The sequence below is a fragment of the Pinus tabuliformis genome, chromosome 4_2 (assembly GCF_031772625.1).
Source record: "Pinus tabuliformis cultivar Carrire ecotype Pingquan chromosome 4_2, CPIR1, whole genome shotgun sequence".
Classification (NCBI taxonomy): domain Eukaryota; kingdom Viridiplantae; phylum Streptophyta; class Pinopsida; order Pinales; family Pinaceae; genus Pinus; species Pinus tabuliformis.
Genome location: NC_142304.1, coordinates 431,292,075 through 431,310,780, shown reverse-complemented (window position 1 = coordinate 431,310,780; position 18,706 = coordinate 431,292,075).

Genomic DNA, 18,706 nt, shown 5'->3' with positions numbered 1-18,706 from the left:
TGAAAACTAAAAAAACGGTGATTTGAAAGAGTATAAACTAAGAAAATATATAAATATCAAAAGAACAAATATATCATTTATTTCTCATGATTAATCTCAACTTTAAAATTATAAAGTTGTAAAAAAGTTATATAGAAAAAAGTAAAATTAAAATAAAATTAAAATAATATATTCAATTTAGAAAAATAAACATTAGACAAATAAAATAAGGTATGTAAATGGATATACAAAATAGCCTATAAATCAAATGAAATATTATTTATATAAAATACAATATTCCATTTGCCTTATATAAAATATAAGTCAAATATAAAGTCAAATATAAAGAAATATGAGTACGCAAAGGTTAATAAAACATTATTTATATAAAACATTAATTGAAAATTAATTAATATTAACATCCAAAAACTCTCAATGCAAACAAAAATTGATTATAATGCAACCTCATTTTATTGAATCATTTAAATACTATTTAAACTATTTTATATCCTACATTATATTATTAGTAAAAATTAAAAGAAATCAATTATGATCAAAACTTCACTCCATTAAAAAAATTGAATATTATTTTAACGATGTTAGTTACTATATTATAATTTTGATAAAAACTACATTGATTTAAAATCAATGTAAAGGGAACTTTTTAAACATGTAGATAGAAGAAGAATTTCATGTAAAGCATATTTTTTCAAAAAAAATATTTGAGTGTGAAAGTTTGAATTTGTTTAGTGATTATAACTTCAAAGAGTTGGGATGAATATAAGAAATTTGGACTTAAATTTTGTATGTAAATAACAATTTTTTATTTTTATTGTTTTTTGTTCACTATTGGTTTACGGATACCCATGATCAGTGGATCTGCTATGTCCAGGATCGAACAATGCTAGGGTGGATCCCACTCGAAGGGGGTCACACCCTTGGCCTATTTATTGACCTGATCACAAGAGCTTTCGGGTTTCGACCCTGTGACCTCCCATTGGCGAGGCCCCGGCTTGACCGATTGAGCTAACCCTTGGGGCTCGTAAATAACAAAAAATTTATGTATACGAAAATATCATTATTGTTATGAGTTTGTATTTTTATTATTTTATTATTATATGTAGAAATCAATATGGAAATATAGATTAGAAGTGTAGTATAATGAGATGTTTCATTTTTTATGTCAAAACACGATTTACACTTGAAAACAATATCTTTATGGTAATTTTTTTTTTTAAATATAATCATTAGTTTTTAGTCAAATCACTTCTAAAAAAAGTTGTGATGAAGTTTATTTTTCCACATAATCATATGTAGGTATTGATATCCTTTTTTGGTTTAAAAAAAAATCCCAATGCCATTCTTGATTTCACTTAAGGATTTGTAAGATCATAATTAGATATAAAGATTAAGGAACCAAACATACACTAGATTCATTAAAAAGGTATTTAAATAAGGGTCAAATGTAAGAAAATTGGGTTTCATGTAAGTTTAATACGTGCCAAAAACAAAGAACCAAAGTTCAAACTGAGATTTGCAACATAAGTAGAATCCAATTCCATGATGAGTAAACCCTTTGTACATGGCTAGATTAGTATTGACGCTAAATCAAAAGTTTCCAAGTTAAATTAATATATTGGTGAATCTCAAAGGAACATGGTGTAAACTCATTGAAATGACAAATTAGAGAATTTTGTAGGTAGTTAATTTTTTCTCAATATATTCATTATCCATGAGGAATGAGGGAGTGAAGGCTAAATTTTGATTTTTGGAATGACTTTAAGAATAATTACCTATAAAAGGTTAATTGCCCAAAAAATTTAATGGAGAAAGAGTATCTTTGATGGTTTGAATGCAAGGTATTGTGTCACCACAAAAGTAGAACAAAATTTTGGGGAGGTGAGCTCAAGGGTTTTGGATGGGGGTTGAATCTTTTGGAGCTCAGACATGGACAAAGAAACTACTAAGGTGGTTGGGCATTTAGAAACATAAGACATGAAGACTCATCTAGAGTTGTGCATTAGTTATGGTGAAACCTTAATTTCACACAGGGTTGTTAATTGTATGATCCTTAAACATGGACAAAGAAACTACTAAGGTGGTTGGGCATTTAGAAACATAAGACATGAAGACTCATCTAGAGTTGTGCATTAGTTATGGTGAAACCTTAATTTCACACAGGGTTGTTAATTGTATGATCCTTAAACGTTTCCTTTTCATATTCTAGTTTATTTTGTAATAATATTATTTTTCATTATCATGGTTGGTAATTTTTCAAGTTTGCATTTACTAGCTTAAGGGTTTTTATTTTTCAATTTATTAGTATTACATTATTTTATACATCTCATTAGCATCGGAATATAGAATTTACCTTGTTAATGTTACATTATATTAAGTATCTCATATTTATGATCATGTATTAATGAAATTCACGTCTATTGGGTTAATTGACATAATTATACTTTATTATTATTGTTGCTAACTTTTAAATTTTGCATTAAGTAGCCCAAGTTATTTTATTTTAGTTTATTATAATTATGCTACTTTGTACATATCACTATCATGACACATTAGAAATTACCATAATATTTGTAAAAATATATGAAATATCTCATCCATATTGACTTGTATGATGCAACTCATTTCTTTTATTACAATTGACATAAAGTCATTATGTCTCATTTTCAAAACCCATTAACATAAAGATTAAGATGAAATATAAACAATGCAAGTAAAAGATGATTAAGATAATGAAAGAGAGGCTTCCTATCCCCACTTCAAACATGAGTAAAAGTCATTGAAGTCTCAAAAGGATTAGAATACCATAATTAACTATGTTTGAATTAATGGAAATAACTACCATAAATAATTATAAAGATAAAATTTAAAATAAAAAAAATTAAAGTCTAGAAAAGCAATCATAATCCCATAATCCCATGCGAAGGTAAGAATAACTTTTTATAAATTTTATTGTGACACCATCACACATTATATTTTTGAAATCTTTGAAACAATAAAATACATAATAAAAACCATTTGAAGTTTAATTTGTAAAATTGTCCAATAATTAATTATAATACTGAAATGAATTGGAAAGAAAATAATTAATTTAATTTTTTAATTCTTATAAATGAAAATTATATAATTCTTATAAATGGAAATAAGGTAATCATCTTCATATTTGAATATAGAGATTTTGATCATTTCTCAATTATATATTATGATGGAAATTTAAAATGGTACAAGGAAAAATAAAAAGCAATAAATAAATAGAAACGTAATTTACATTTAAATAAATTAATAAGCAATAATATGAATATTAGTAAAAAAATTAATGAGGGTGCAATGAATATTGTTGATAAAATCGCTAATTTTTAAATAGAATAAGAGATGGGTGGAACTATGAAATCACTTGTGATAGCTAGAGTTTTGTCCTAGCTGGTCGATCTATGTTTAAACTGTGTGATTTTCTTTGCGAATATCTGCAGGAATATGATCAATAGTGAATCTTACTGATTCGATGATGTAGATAGCTTTTTTGTGTAGGAATGGTTGTCAAGAAAGCAAGATCCTTTTCAATTCCATAAAGTTCGATTCTAAAATCAGGATCTAGCTGAACCTAATAGTTGAAGAAGTTCCTTCCCTCAATGTTCCTTTGGATGGGGAATAATTTAGATGTGAGAAGTTTTCTTTTGAGCGAGGTTTCATTTGTAAGTTTAATGAATTTTTGTTCTGGCTAATGGATTTGCATAAATGGATCTCTAAGACATTGAAACCCCATTTATTTGATTATCTTAGTATTTATCCCATGGCTTGGTATTTTTTTGTTGTTGTTTTTGACAATATTAAGGATAAGAAGGCTATTTGTGAATTCAAGTCATGGTTCTGGGGTAGTGTTAGTCTCTCTATGCAACCCTAGTCTCCCACTTTGATGTAACAATGGCATCAATCTCCACAGCTTCAGTTTTGGTAAAGCTTTTGAACCTACCCTTGCATCTTTAGAATCTCCAATTGTTATCCTATATTGGGAATTCCCTTGCAAAGTTTTGTTGCTGCAACGCAAATATAGGAGATTATTATAAAACTACTTATGCTCAAATTTGTGTGGATATGGACTTCAATAAGTGCTTTCACACTGAGATCAATTTGATGGCCCCAAAGAATCTTTGGGTCCAAAAACTAGACTATGAAAATGTTTCATTTCAATCTACATCATGATATGTAATGGGGCATGTAATAAAAAAACTTCCCCAAGCCTCAAAGCAATAAAAGTCATAAAAAAATACCAAAGGTCCAATTGGTGGGAAGGAGCTAAGGGTGATCACTATATGGTATACAAAGAGGAAGAGTCTTAAGATAAGAAGGAACCAAAAGATAAACAGAAATTGATACTACCAAATAAAATGCATGGAAACAAAAGTCAATCAAGAAAAATCACATGCCAGTGAATATTCTTTGATCTCAACAAAAGTGGAAAAGAATCAAACCCTCGTGGAAAACAAATGCCCTTTAGAAACCATAAAGAATAATGCTAGAAAGGAAACTTCTTGGATAGATTAGGTGGATGAGGAAGACATTGAGAAAGACAACATGCACTTGAAAAATTATTTCTCCAAGAAAAACAAGAAGTGACACTAAATCAAAGCAAACATAGTGAATATTGGAATGTAAATGTGTTTGAATATTGTGGGTGTTTTGGAAAAAAATAGTTAGAAAGAAACTGAAATTTCTATGTTATGAGAAACTCGCTTGAAATTTTGGATTAAGCCTCCATGCTCAACACCAAACCTACAAAAAAAAATTAAAATATACAAAAATTTTGACTTTATAATATAATTTATTTTAATAATATAAATCTCTACTAATTTTATACATATAATAAATAATTATTAATTATATTATAATAAAAATATAATATTGATTTAAAATCTATAAAGTAAACATATACTTTTATAATAATTATATTAATAAGTTGAATTTATTAATTCTATATCATTACAAAAATTAGTATTAATATTACCATTATGGAAAATTATAATTTTCGAGTTACTCATATCTTACTTTTTGGTTTTGATGTGTGTAAAGGACAATCCTTTTTACCTCAAATTCATAATTAACTTAAAAGTTATATATTTCTAAATTATACAATAAACATTTTGTTATAGGCTTTATCCTTTGTTTTTCTCGGATATTATAATATGGTAAAATAATTAATATGTATAAAAAATTAGATTCAGCGAAATATATTTTTAAAAAATAGATTATAAATTTTAATGTTTACTTATAAATTATATATATATTTTTATAAATATAAAAAGAATTAAAAAAATAATTTAAAGCTGTTTTATTTGATTAAAAATTTATTAATAAATTTTTAAACGTTTAAAACCAATTGTTTGCGTGACCATTCAAACCATGAAAATTTGACAATTATACAAATATTTTTAATACTTAGGGAGAATGTAATTTAGGCAAACAGTGATGTTGAATGAAGAAATGAGCTGCCCATGAAATAGGTTATTTCCTGGGTACAACTCCAACCTTCAACGGCTCTTCACAGAGTTTAAACATAAATCTTAATATTTTATGGAAAAACAAGTTACTCTTGAAATAGTTTATTTGCGCTACAACTCGGACCATAAATATTTCTCCGTAACTTTTAAACGTAAAATTAATGTTAAATGAAAAGAGAAACTATTTTTAGTTGGGTTAGTTGGGTGAAACTTACCATATCAGGGTTTAAATTATATTGAGTATATTATTTTGCTATAAGATTATTTTGTTATAATGTGTGGAGATTGCTATAGTTTGTGGAGATTCCCTTTAATTAGTATATCTGTTTGCAGATTATTGAATGTACTTTGTATATCTATTTGCAGATTGTTGAATGTACTCTTGGTATAAAGTCAACTAAATCATCCCACCAGGGAAATCATTTTCTCTCAATTTCTTCCCCTTTTCCAATCTGCCCTTTGGAATGTCGTTCTGGCCAATATGTTGCGCCTGGCTATTCCAAGCCAGCCCTCGGGGCATCGTAATGGCAAATGTCTTGCACCTGGCTCTACCATATATAACGGCACACAAAAAAGAGACATTTTTGGAACGTTGGGGAGATAACAACAGCAGTCGTTTTCACAACGTTGTGGGGGAGATAACAACAGCAATCGTTTTCACAACATGTTAAAATTTAGAGGATCATGGGTGAGCACTTAACGTTTATGTAAGATGAGATTTGGCGGATTGCATGTTCAGCTGTGCAAAAGATAAAACGCTTTCGCTACGTTGGATGACTATGTATTAGATTCCTTCTGTACATACGATGTTATTGTCGCCTATAGAGATATGATATATGATAGATTGCATATAATCTCTACAAAATCACAAATAGCAGTTATGTCATAAATACTCTTAGATCTTTTCGGTTTGGTATTTATGGCGAGGAAACCTCAAACTCCCGTTGGCCAGTACCTCAAAATCAACGAGACCCACCTCCGTAGTGTCCCCAGCTTGATATCTACGTGTAGTTTCCACTAAAACCAAAAGGATGGCCTGCATTGTGTTTATCCTCTGCTATACCATCACTATGCATTGTCACCTTAGGTTTTCATGATTTGGAATGTACAAGGCCATAACCTCCCAGCAAGGAATTTCATCACTGAGACATTGAATAACGATCGTGCCATATGGAATGGGACTCTCAATCATTGATTTAAATTTATGTGGCATGAGGTATGGGGAATAAGTATCTGAGAAGGGAATGTCAAGTTGAGAGTGACAATAATATAATATATTAAAATTTAATATATATTAAAAAAAAAAATATTTATTTCCATCCAAAATTTGCTAATCAAATTTCATCTTATAATGAAGTTTGTAAAAGATTGAACTCTGAAATATTGCTAGAAAAAATCAAAATATTTAAACCATCAACAATTTGCCAATGAAATTCCTTGCCACCAAAAAAACATGTGGAACTCCCAAATCCAAACAAAACTATTATTACTTTATTATTATGTGATTTCATGCAACACTATATTATATTCAACTTTGAAATTCAAGTTTGGAAATTTATAAAATTAAACTTAGTAACAAGCTACTCTTTCTTCTAACGATCACTATAATTTGTTGAATCTTAACATTAAAGCTTCAAGAAAGTAGACTTATTTGCAATTGTTGAACTTCAATATTTGCAGTAGAAGCTACCAAGGAATGACTGACAATTGTCTATATTTTGTTGAAACCTCTACTACATCTCCACGTATTTGTCACTTTACAGTGCCCATGCAGTCCAGCCCTCTGACCTGACATGTATCACTTAGAAAATAAACAAACTGTACCTTCTATACTCAAACTAGGTACCCGAAAGGTGAAGATCTACTCAAAATAGGTACCCAAAAGGTGAAGATCTTCTCAAAATAGGTACCTAAAACGTCAAAATTTGTTGTAGTGAAGCTCCAGAAAAGCTCCATAGTACATTAGTCAAAATTTATTGTAGTGAAGCTCCCGAAAAGCTCCACAGTACCTGTTGAAGCTCCTAATGATTTTGGAATGTTTCCTACCAGCTCCCAACCTCCTAGGAGCGTGGAAACGTGGGGTATGTACTCTCCAATGCGTGGGAGTGATACCTATGTTACTATGCTTTTAGTGTTCCCTCTTCTTTGTGGTTAGCAAGATTGGTTAAAGAATCTCCCTGGTGTTGTTGTGCATTAGAACATGCAATGCATGGGACTTCTCAATGAAGTCAAGGCCACTTCATATCCTTTTGAATATAGACTTGAGTTTGATACATGGGAAAGAATCCAAAATGAAGATTTCCAATAATGATTTTTATACTCATCCATGATGATAAATTTGGGAACATAAGTGAGGTTGCTTGAATTATTCAGTATACATTATAGCATTATATCGGCTCCCCTTAATTATTAGAAGATTTACACAAACTCCAAGAATAAGATAAATCATGATGTTTTTCTACATGCACTAGCATCCCTACACCTACATCCCCTTAACCTAGAAATGTTATTATCATTATACAACATATATGGTTTAAAAGTGTTGACAAAGAATTATAAATTAAAATGAGATAAACTTTATACTTATGCCGCATCCCCTAATTTTTCTACACAAGCACATTACGACATTACCATGGTGATTACACTACTTTACTTTTTTATATATTAATACTAATATGTGCAGTGATTTCTATCTCCAAATTATTTACCGGAACCCTTTCCACTTAGACTACATTAAAAGGGGTAATCTTGGGACCAATTGTGGCATTTATTGTTGCTATAATATTCATATCCTCACTTGTAATATGAATCTTAGACCTTGGTTCCAATAGTTTAATATTATGGTTTAACTATATACGTCTTACTTTGTCTTATTGTTTCTCTAGTATTCATATCCTCACTTGTAATATGCATCTTAGACCTTGGTTCCAACAGTGCAAGATTATGGTTTAACTATATATGTTTTAATTTGTCTCTTTTGACCATTAGTATAGGTATATTATATTCAAAAAGGGGTCTCTACTCCTTGCCACCCTACTTGGGGTGAATTCTAAAGGGTACCACTTATATAGTCATTCCTATGACCTTAATAACATGTGACTTGGTCATATTTTTTCTTACCTTGATCGTCAATCTAATTCTTTCCCTCAAAAGTTCTCTGCCCACCATTTTTTTTAGTTGTATCATAATTATTAACTGCCCCATGGACACTCTTACCTTGTGGCCACCTAGTAAGCTATACTTCTCATGGGTTGCATTATGTATTGGAAATGGGCTCGCACTCTAGCGAGACCCTAGACGTCTATCTCGATCTATGTTGTATATTAGTCAAGGTTTAATCAATGGCGAAAACATGCTCTAAAGGCAGTTAGGGTAACAAACTACCCTGGCCTCTGCCTTGTAGTTCCCATTTGCAAATCTATCAAGTCATAGATCGAGATTTGTAACTCATATGATTAAACCCTAGTCTCTTGTGATGGTTTTGTGTCAAATTCCTCTTGACATTTCTCAGTTTTTTTTTCTCAGTTAAGGCAGGGTGTTCCAAAGCTTAACATCCATAATAATCATGCAATTGCCTTAGCTTGCAGTTCCAAGATTAATTAATAATTTTTCCCTTACCTCTCTTTGGTATGGTTTCAATTCAAAACTTCACTCCTTCCCTTCAAGGTAAGGCCCAAGGCGTTGAAGAATCTAAGGAAAGTGCAGTTAATGTGATTCTTCTTTTCATGATAACTATTTGTGAGGTGTTTTCCAATCTTTATTCTTATTCCAATCTTCATGTATTCTTATTATAATGTGTCTTTATTAGTTCATCAAATAGGTACCAAAACAAAGAGACAAAATGTCGGCATTCTTCCAAGGCCAAAACCTCTCCCTCTTGGAGTGGAAAACCCGCACAAAAAATCTTCTTATAGAGATTCCAGTTGATGAATACCAAGACCTTAACCCTTGACTTACTAGGCCACTCCAAGACCAAGACACCAATCCTCCTCCTTGACACTATTGAGATCATCATCATTATTGCAACATCACTGAGGTCTTCATCACCAAGATCTTCATATGTATAGGAGAGTTGTATGTAGATCCACTGATGACATGTCAGTCTCATCATAATTGTTTCTTCACCGAGATCATAACCTTTGTGACTGTGTCTTCATCAAGAACAAGGTCATGACTGTGATAGGATTATGACTGCTCCTTATTATATTTCGAGATAGTGTTTCACTATGAGACCCTTCCATCATCATTATGTTGATACTGTGATTATCCATGTTAACAAGACTATTGAGATCTTTATTGAGAATGTAATTGTGTTCTCTTTTCACCGAGATCATCCTTGTCACTGCCATCATTGTACCTTCCTATTATGATGATACTGTGAGAGCGTGTATCCCCTGTAATATCCATCCGAAAACATGTAGACACCTTCTCAACCGAAATGTTGTAACATAGTCTTCATCTGAGGTTCTTGTTCCATTACTTGTCACTGTAATTATTAGCGAAATTTCAGAGATATCAGAAGTTGCAGAGGCTTACACAAAGTTCTGTCTTTTTGTGACTCTAGCCACATATTTATAGGTGTTATGTATCTATATTTAGCCGACATGTAAGGGTGAACCGACGTGTCCCTATTTCTAAGCTAACTTGTCATTAATATCTATTTTGAGACCAACTTAATTGTTTTCTTCATCGTTTTGTAGGACGACTTCTTCATGCTTGTCTTGGAGGATTGTGCTTGTATTAGAGGGATGTTTTAGACTTGTATATATTTCATATATTCTGAAGAAGAGCTCTTTACACATGTCTTTGACTCATTGACTTTCCTAGACCTATGGAATGAGCAAGAAACTCATTCTTATAATTTACAAAATAATATTTCTTTTTCTTGACAAGTACAAAGATCAAAATTACATTTGTAAATACCGAACCTAGTTACACTTTCTTCAACACTCCCTCTTAACTAGGGAAGTATTTATAATGGTACTTGGTCATTCTCAATCTGAAGAATTTATCATAAGAAGAATCGAATTGGTAACCCATCTATTATAGCATCATAGTAACCAAAATTGTTTATAGCAAGACCTTGATTAATAGCTCTATCTCTCATAAGATCAGTGCACAATGTTGGCGAGACCAATGATCTATAGACACCTTTGTCATTATCTCTCAAGGTATGTACCCACTCAGGTGTTCAGTGAGTATGACCTTCTAGGACTACTTTTATCTTGGCTTCCCAACCCTCAAAGAATATCGGTCCTCTTGCCTACTCTTATCTTGGATGCCCTACACATCCTCAAAGAGAATCGGATGCCAGATGATTATCCAATCCTCCATTATTTCTTCCTTTGTGAAGACAATAATGTTGTGTCTACCATGTGTCTACATTCATGTTCATGGCCTTCACCTAGAATTATGGTTATTAGTCCTTGTCTAGTGCATGACACATGAAATAGAAAAACACAATTGTCACTCCTTTTTAATCAAGGGTGATCTGATCCAAGCTCCCTCTTGATCGGGGACCTGTCAGAGCTCCCTCTTAACTAGGGTCTCTTCTTTACATCAACAACTTCTTCTTCATGGGTCCTTCAGCTGTTTGATCAACTTCTCTCCTTGTTGTCATGAAAAATAGTTGAGCTTCTTTCTTGTAGCACAACAGCCATCGATCACTTTTCTCCTTAGTTTTTTATGTCATTTCTTTCTTCATATTTGGAACCTTTGTCATATGACTACTTATTTCTTGTCATTTTTCATCCATTCATCACATGAATTCTAGTTGTACTTGTAAGTAGCCCTACATGAACTTATCCATATATTATTCAAGAAATAAAAAAATATAACATTAAATCAAATCGTACCTTACTAGGTAGCTCTTCACCTGACATCTTTCAGTAGGTATCAACATCCTTCATTCATTTTGACACATCTCCAAAGATATCAATTATTAAGGGTCTACATATTTTCCATCAGAGTCTTCATATCTTTCAGGGAGATTTTCTAGTCAAGTCTTCTTGATATTTTGGATGTTGATTGCCTTCATCATGGTTGCATATCTCATTATATCTTCCTTACTTAGGTGTCTTTTAATCGGAGTTTCTTAGTTGTGATCAGTCACTTCATACTTCATATAAGGACATATTATGTTGATTTCATCTAGTGTGTCTTATGTGTTCTTTCATTCTTTCAGAGAAGGATATCCTTTTTCTCTTGACCATGCTTCTCAAGATAAAAGTGATGATCAATTTTCCCTGCAATCATATGATATGGCATTATAATATTAAACACAAGTATACATACCTTATTTTTACCTCCAGGTCATCAAGGCTTCTTACAGAAGCTTCCTTGATTGAAGAGATCTTCAATCCCTTGATATGCTTCATGTCATCATATCATCTTCTCATGGATTTCATAAGTTGGAGTTCTTTTTGAAACACTTGCTTACTCTCTAGATTAGTGAACCTACGCTGAGGATTCCATCAGAGAATTTTTAGGATCTTGTATATCCTCAATTGGCAAATGTTTCCCTTTAGAAGTATGATGAAATTTTTCCTAGATGACTTCTTCCTTTTCTTCAATGTCCACTGGGGTTCCTAATATCTATATCCTTCATGTTTTTTCTATCATGGATTTTTTCCTTCATGATTCTCATGGAGATGTCATGAGTTCTTGTCTCTAATGCTTCCATGATACCACGATGCATCTTATCATTGTCATATCTTATAGAATAAGCTTATGATAAGACTCTTTTGTGAGGGATATCATCTTACTCATGAGATATTTGTTACTCCCTCTTTTCATGGCCCTTTTCCTTCATCTTCCTCCATATGTCTATTGATATGAGCTTCCATCATTTTAGCTATGCCTATTCTGCCTTAATTTCAGACCAAAATTTCCTTTCCTTTCTACACATGACTTAGTTCTTTATCCATTCAATGATTTTGTCATCAAGTTGTCTTTCTCTATTTATCATAGAGAACATAAGTTGTCGAATGAGTTAACCTTCTTATCCCATGGATGTTTGTTACCTTGATTATCTATTATGGTTATATTCCTTTCTAGGTCTTGTAGATGGAAGATATCCTACACTCTTTGATACACTTTACTTTCATGTAGAGCAGATTTCATTTTCAGATAATGAGTTTATCATCTACATCACTTTGATATCGTCAATTTTGCTATGTGAGGGGATCTTTCATAATTCTCCCTTTTTATAAATTCAAGGAGACATTTTCATTACTTCATCTACTTAGAGGACTCTGTCTATCCTCCTTCTTCATGCAAGGAATTTTGATAACCCATCCAATTCATAGAAGTCCTTTCAATCATGAAGACATTTTACCCAAACTTGAATATAGAATGAAAAGATACTTGTCATGTGAAGATGAAATCTTCACCTTAATGCTTTCTTGAAATATCTCCTTCAATGATATTCTTGCTTGAGATGCCTTGTACAATTTAGTTCCAAGACTTTTCTTGATACTTCCTTTCCTTGTTCAACACCAAGCACTACTTCTTTTATAATATGTTGAGATTACTTAATTCCTTGTGAGGGTATGAAATTGAAATCAAGAATTTGAGAGTACTTTGATGATGCCCATCTGAGATGTGGCATTGTGTTCTCCTACTGCAGTGATATTGTTGTAATGCATGATGTGATTGTGTATCCTTGTAACCTTATTGTAGTGTTCCTTGTTGGAGTAGAATCTCGTAGATCCTTTCAAGCATGAACAAAGAGTTCGTTTGAGACCTTCAATACCAAGCACTGAAACTATGTTAGACTATAAGTTATTGAGATTTATGTGAGATGACATAGGTTGTAATGACACCCATTCTTGAGGCTAGCACCGAGACTGTGTTTTCCTTTTGTTGAAGATTAGGACTGTTTCTTGGGTTTTTGACTTTCTCCAAGATGAAATGATTTTTCGACTTTTAGGTTCTTTGAGTTATCTTGCTTTGTAGACATCTTGATAAGGTTCTTGTTGTTGACTTAATACTTCCATATTGACAAAAAAATTAACTTTTTTTTATTCCCTTCTTGCAGACGGATCCTTGTATGTCTCTTTTGTTTCCCTTCCTTTTGACTTCAGCACCTTAGCTTCGATACCATGTTGAAGAATCTAGGGAAAACGTAGTTAATATGATTCTTCTTTTCATGATAACTATTTGTGAGGAGTTTTTCAATTTTCCTTATTATTCTAATCTTCACTTATTATTATTATAGTGTGTCTTCGTTAGTTCATCAAATAGCTACCGAAACAAAGAGACAATACCACAAGATGTTTAAATTCTGCTAGGGCCAAAACCTCTCCCTCTTGGAGAGGAAAACCCACACAAAAATTCTTCTTATAGAGATTCCAATCGACTAATACCAAGACCTTGACCCTTGACTTAATAGGCCACTCCAAGACCAACACACCAATCTTCTTCCTTGACATTGTTTAGATCATCATCATTGTTGCAGCATCACCAAGGTATTCATCACTAAGATATTAATATGTATGGAGAGTTGTATGTAGATCCATTGATGACATGTTAATCTCATCATAATTGTTCCTTCATCGAGATCATAACCTTTGTGACTGTGTCTTCATCAAGAACAAGGTCATGACTGTGATAGGATTATGACTGCTCCTTACTGTATTTCGAGATAGTGTTTCACTATGAGATCCTTCCATCATCATTATGCACTATGATATCCTTCCATCATCATTATGTTGATACTGTGATTATCCATGTTACCAAGACTATTGAGATCTTTATTGAGAACATAATTGTGTTCTCTTTTCACTGAGATCACCCTTGTCACTGCCATCACTACACCTTCTTATTATGCTGAGACTGTGAGAGTGTGTATCCCCTATAATATCCATCTGAAAACATGTAGACACCTTCTCAACTGAAATGTTATAACATAGCCTTCATCCGAGATTCCTGTTCCATTACTTGTCACTGTAATTATTAGCGAAATTTCAGAGATATCCAAAGTTGCAGAGGCTTATACGAAGTTCTGTCTTTTTGTGACTCTAACCACATATTTATAGGTGTTATTTATATGTATTTAGCCGACATGTAAGGGTGAACTGATGTGTCCCTATTTCTGAGCCAAATTGTCATTAATGTTTATTTTGAGGCCGACTTAACTGTTTTCTTCATCATTTTGTAGGTAGACTTCTTCGTGCTTGTCTTGGAGGATTGTTCTTGTCTTGGAGGGATGTTCTAGAACTGTATATATTTCATATATTCTCAAGAAGATCTCTTTACACATGTATTTGACTCTTTGAATTTCCTAGATCTATGGAATGAGAAAGAAACTCATTCTTATAATTTACAAAACAATATTTCTTTTTCTTAACAAGTACAAAGATCAAAATTACATTTGTAAATACCAAACCTAGTTACACTTTATATTAATATTTATTTGGAGGTCGACTTAACTATTTTATTCATCATTTTGTAGGCAGACTTATTTGTGCTTGTCTTGGAGGATTGTTTTTGTCTTGGAGGGATGTTTTAGAGTTGTGTATATTTCATATATGCTCAAGAAGAGCTCTTTACACATGTCTTTGACTCTTTGACTTTCCTAGACCTATGGAATGAGAAAGAAACTCATTCTTATAATTTACAAAATAATATTTCTTTTTCTTGACAAGTACAAAGATCAAAATTACATTTGTAAATACAGAACCTAGTTACACTTTCTTCAACAGTGTTTTTTTTTTTCTCCACAATAATCATACAATTGCTTTAGCTTCATCTTAGTTAATAATTTTTCCCTGATTCAAAACTTCACTCCTTCCCTTCAAGGTAATGTGCAAGGTTCTAAATGTTAAATGCTCATTTTCTTCCATTACGGGTTTTTTTTCTTCGAGGGATCTTTTTGGTATTTAATGATGGTTTCCTACCCTTTTCTTCATAAATAATATTGTGATTACAATGTTTTTAGTTTTAGATGTTATAAGAGACAAATATTTAGGTTTTGCTTCTCTGCAACAGCCTAACTAGGTGCTTAATTACTTAATACTCTTTCACAGGTCAAAGAGGTTTCCTACATGCTCAACTTAACTATTTAGCAAGGAAACCTTGGATGTTAGGATCTCTGCAAGGAACCCCTTTTCTAGCCATCGTTGTTCTTCTTGGACTATGCACTATAAAACGTATGTTTTTTAATACTTTTGGACAATGAGCTTGGGTATGTAATACAATATTTTCCTTATACCATAACAAGGGTTACTTTCTATTATTCTTTATTAGTTTCTTCTTGTATAAAATATGTGGCCTATGTTGGCATGAACAAGAGAATACTATGATATTGTTTGTTTCCAAGGAATATAATACTTTGTGCTTAGAATTTTTCCATTTATCAGTAATTGTCAATTTATGCCTACAAATTGATTATATTTGAAAATTATTTAAGGCTCGTCTTAAAGGATGGAACCCTAAACACCCTATTGATTCATGAATGTTTAAATATGTATACAAAGACTCTTCCTTTTCTTTCTCTATACACTTTCATGTTACAAAATTTACTTCTTAGTGTCTGTAGATTGTTCACTTACAACTTCTATTCTTTTTATTTTAGAAATCAACCCTTATGGCTGCAAGAAAGTTTTACCAAAACTTTCATGCTAAATTTACATGGATGACTCTTCTTTTCCTTTATCAATGCCATTATTATATTTTATTCTTTCTCTTCTTTTCCTGGAAAGTTTAAAACTAGGTTGTAGGCCTAAAGGACTCCTGTCCTAGGGGACAACCAAGACCTCTTAGGACCTACTACAAAATTTCCCAAGATTTCCTAGTGGACCAATTATATGGGTTTCTACCCTTGAGAGAGAGAGAGAGAGAGAGAGAGAGAGAGAGAGAGAGAGAGAGAGAGAGAGAGAGAGAGAGAGAGAGAGAGAGAGAGTTACAGTAATTCCACTGCCACATATCAATTCCAAATAAAAAATACATGGGCTTGATGATAGCATATTTTCCCTACATTTCATTCAATAATGACTAAGGACTGAACATTCTTCCTGTCTAGCCTTTCAATTCTGAAACTTGGCATTATATGTTCTAGGTGGATCTCTACGAGAAATATCCCTCTTCAGTTTTGGTAGTTCTTGCTTTCATATAACATGTTATTACACACACGCAGAGTTGTAGAATCCATTTTCTTATAAACATTCATCAAACTTAGTTTATTTAACATTCATAAGAAAACACAATATTTACATATTAATTACCTATCTATTTATTCTCATCCAAACCAAAAGAGAAAGATTTACTCAATAGAGATTCATTTTAGAAATAAACCATTAAATATAAAATTTAACATCCATTTACTTATCTAGAACTTCCCGAAAACAAGATAAAGGCTTCAATGTTCCACCCAACCATGAAGTAGCTTTAACAGTTGGTTCCCCCCGAGCTCCACTCCTTATTGTCAGTAAAATAATTCATAGGTCTTGTACATAACTCACCTCCTGAACCCTTACAAGCATCTCGGTAATGCGTTGGGTTAAAACCAGTCTTTCTCTCCCACTATTCCTACTTACAAAAGTAATTGTCTTTATCTCCCGCAGTTCTCCTATATAGATTCCACTTCATGACATTTATCTCCAATCACGAAAATTCTTCGGTGGCCTATCTCTACCCAATTCTCTGAATCTTGGGAAAAGGAGGATTATTTTTCTTTTCTTTCCTTTCCTACCCCACTTCTTGGGCATAATTAATTTCAAAAAAATTCTTGATAGTTAGGATTTAGTTCTCACATGACACCCTTAATCCCATTTTCAAGAGTGTTAACACAGAAAAATAATTTCTTCTTTCATTGTTCAGAATAATTATTTACATCAGCATATCATATCATTTGTCTATTAACTTTCTAGCCATAGTTAAGTGTAAAAGTCATAAAGTAACTTGTTCATGGGTATTATATCTCCCCTCCTCTTAAAAGGGTACATCATCCTCTATGTTTTCAAGACTCCCTTCTCTCTAGAACAACAAAGGAAAGCATCATTCATTTCATCCTCCATCTCCCAGGTGGCCTCCTCAAAACCAAAGTTCTTTCATTGCACTTTATCCTCGATATGGCTCAATTTGGAGTAAAAATCACTCATGTTTCCTTTCTCATATACAATTTTAGCATGTCCCTACACATGCTTCGCAGGTGCTATTAATTTCTCACTTTTGTACCCAACAAGGGTCAAAAATATTAACATAAGCACATCAACATTCGTAATTAGCAACAATATTTTATCATACAATTATATAGTGGATATTCCAAGTGACATGGAATCTATTTAATAGTTTTATTATGAAACCTCATATTATGATAATTTTCCAATTCCATTTTTATAAAATGAGCATAGTATTTTTACGGATGATATACTTACCTTCCTTGCAACTATTGTTTGTCATATCCAATAGCATCATCATGCTTCCCTCATGATTCCATAATATTAATTGTACATTAGTCATGCATTTTTAAAGCTTAGGGTAACTTTATTTCTATGTCATTTCCACAGTTGTCTTATCATTTTCTTATTATTTGAGTGGACTCAGTCATGTCCATTTTAATTAATTATCCAATTTATTCTATTCCCTTCTTCCACCATTTATGTTTTGTATAAGGTTTGGTCAACATTTTATGTCTTCTATTTTCTTTTCTTTTTCCCATTTGTCCTTCTAGAGCTCTTTTTTCAATCCCTTTTCCTTCTTGACATTCAAAAACCATTGAGAATAAACCACGAAAGACAAAATCCAAAGAAACACCCATAAGAACAACAAGGAAAAATCAAGAAGCAGCATGTTCATGCTTTGAATTCAATGAAAGACAATGAAAAAAAAAGAATTTGCATCAATAAATCATGCAAACATATTCCTCCTAACACACCTCACTCTCAAATTCCTCACAACTCACTTCCTATATTTTTTTATTTTTTTTTGCATTCATTCTTCTCTGCACTACAGATTATTGGTCATGTTTAGAGGTTATATTTTTTTACTTATGTGTAACAGCTATGGATTTAGTTCCTTTTTCACTTCCATGCATGTCATTTTTCATAGCACACATCATGTTAGTATAGTTTTCTTGACATAATTATTATCTTCTGTAATCTCATCAGCTCGTACTCATATCATAAATTTAATCCACCATTTAACAATACTTCTAATGTTCCCATCATCAAAATTCATATTGGATATTTTTAGAATACTTATCTATAGAACCA